This window comes from Pan troglodytes, chromosome 7, assembly GCF_028858775.2.
Source record: "Pan troglodytes isolate AG18354 chromosome 7, NHGRI_mPanTro3-v2.0_pri, whole genome shotgun sequence".
NCBI lineage: Eukaryota > Metazoa > Chordata > Mammalia > Primates > Hominidae > Pan > Pan troglodytes.
In genome coordinates this window covers 144,039,174-144,041,649 of record NC_072405.2, presented here as the reverse complement: position 1 = coordinate 144,041,649, position 2,476 = coordinate 144,039,174, and the positions used below count along the sequence as shown (strand labels likewise).

At 44.5% G+C, this 2,476-nt stretch overlaps 1 long non-coding RNA gene across 1 annotated transcript; it reads left to right on the top strand.

Moving 5' to 3' along the window:
- The first annotated feature begins 311 nt into the window (after nucleotides 1–311).
- On the top strand, nucleotides 312–2,116 carry LOC104007765 (uncharacterized). Its single transcript, XR_682049.3, has 3 exons — nucleotides 312–365; nucleotides 551–696; nucleotides 1,275–2,116. It is a non-coding gene; the product is annotated as an uncharacterized LOC104007765 (long non-coding RNA).
- Nucleotides 2,117–2,476: the final 360 nt, after the last annotated feature.

The following is a 2,476-nucleotide window of genomic DNA, read 5'->3' as shown; positions in this document are numbered from 1 at the left end:
ATACACTGTATTCTCTATTGATGGACATTTACATTATTTCCCCTTTTTTTTGCTAGTTCAGTGATGCAGTGAATATCCTTGTACACATATGAGCTGCTTTGCATATGTGCTAACATGTTTGTAGGATAAATTTCCTAGGAGCCAAACTGCCACATCAAAGTCGATGCACATTTTAAATGTTGATAGCATATGCCCAATTGCTCTTTACAGAGCCTGTCCCAGTTTACACTTCCACCAGCCTCACCTTATTTAAATCCTCTGCAGAGCAATTACCACTTTCCAATATTGTCTGTTCATTGCTTTTCTCCCCCAGGGTGGAAACCATTTCATTGCTGCTGGGCTCCTGGGGCCTAGATCATTGTCTGGTAAGCTCTCAATAAATAGGCTTGGAATAAATGAACAGACAATTGAAAATGGACACAGTAAAAAGAACAAGAAGCTTGGCATTCAAATGACATCAGGTTCAAATCCTGGGTCTGTCATAACTGTTTGGCCTTGGGGCAAATTATTTAACCATTCTGAGCCCCATTTCCTCATCTGGGGTAAACAGAGATAATAATAACCGCTACTTTGAAGACTTACTCTCAGGACCAAATAGGATCATAGCTGTGACAAGTGTTTTGTTACCACAGAGAGCTCCAGCTCTGTGCAGTTACTAGGATCCTGGGCTGATGAGAAACCATCTCCAGCTAAGAGGTAAATCCTAAATCAATGCACCATTTAAACTTAGTGACCACGCATGTTGAACACCATAAACTTCCAATGAAACCTGTAGAAAGCACAAGGATAATTTGGCAGGGCTTCTACTGGCTAGTTCTTATTGAATAGAAGGTTGATTTGCCAGCAAATACTCCCCACAGAGAAGCAGCTGTTTGGAGCCCTAGGCTTAAAGTCTACCAAAGAAATCAGGGCACACTAGTTTTTCTAGAAGATTAAAAATAATGTCCATTTAAAGATACTGCTGATGCCTGGGGCGAGGTGGGACAGGAGTGAAAGAATATGTTCTAGCAAGGGTCAGGGGAGACACCTTTTCTTAGGGGCGTAAGGGTTAGTTCCCAAAGGTGGAGGACTTCCCCAGATAGTGAGCAAATAAAAGATTTAACAGCTCCTACGGGAACTAGCCAGAACCAATTACAATTAGGACTAGCCTGGCTTAGCATGAAAAGTCTGGTAGAAAACTGCATGCTGAGAAATTGAGTGTCTTATTGGGGAGAAGGGCTGGCTGGTTTCCAGAAATCACTGGGCATAAGGCCACCCTGATGTCTCTGTTTTAGACTGTGATTGACCACTGAGTAGCTGCCTAAGTTGAGACGCTCTGCTTAGCCCCCAGCCTGACAGGACAATTGGCCCACACTGCCCCGGAGGCTGCTGGGCAGGAGCTGGTAATTGACAGAGAACTCATTATCGAAGGACAGAGCCTCTGAGCATGCTGGGAACCTGAACTGACAGAGCCCAAGGGCCTGGGAATCAGATCACTGGGAAGAGACAGCCCAAGTGTTGTGTGTCCTGGACCTACAGAGGAAAATAAAGTTTCAGAAATTGCTCGGCACTAAAAGAGAGCTCTCGTATTGAAAGCCATCTCTGATCCACTCTCCATGTGGCTTTGGACATGCAATTGACCTCTGTGAGCCTCAGTTTTGTCACCTCCAAAATAGAGATGACAATAAATCTTTTTCGTGGAGTAAGAAATAAGGATGCTGTAACTATGACATTGATGATCATCATTATAACAACTAGCAGCTATTTCACATCCTCCAGATGTCAGAGACCATTTGAAGAGTGCTAAAAATGGGCCAGGCACAGTGGCTCACACCTGTAATCCCAGCGTTTTGGGAGGCCCAGGCAGGAGGGTCGCTTGAGCCCAGGAGTTTGAGAATAGCGTCGGCAACATAGTGATAACCCTCCATCACTACAAAAAATCAGAAGGGTATGGTGGTGCACACCTGTAGTCCCAGCTACAAGGGAGGCTGAAGTGGGAAGATCGCTTGAGCCCAGGAGTTCAAGGTTGCATGAAGGAGTTCAAGGTTGCCATGATCACGCCACTGCACTCCAGCCTGGGCTACAGAGCAAGATCCTCTCTCATATAAAATAAAATAAAAAATAATATTAAAATGCATTAACTATGTGATCCTCACAACAAGGCCTATGCTGTTATTCTCATTTTATAGATGAGGAAAGGAAAGAATAGAGATAAGATGTTGCCCTAGGTTAGATAGCTAGAAGCTGGCAACGTTCGAATTTGAAGCTGAACATTCTGGCTCTGGAGCCCATTCTGTTAACCATGTGCTCGTCAACCTGGATAAGAAGCACAAAAAGAAGAAGGGCCCCTGCAGCACCTGGCAGAAAGAGGTGTTCAATAACAATACTTTCTCCTTTCTCCCACCCCTCACGCCCACCTAGGAGCATTCTAGACTATCTCTAACTTAAAAATCTGATGTATGCCAACCCCATAGCTGGCGAGGAACAAAGTCTTCCA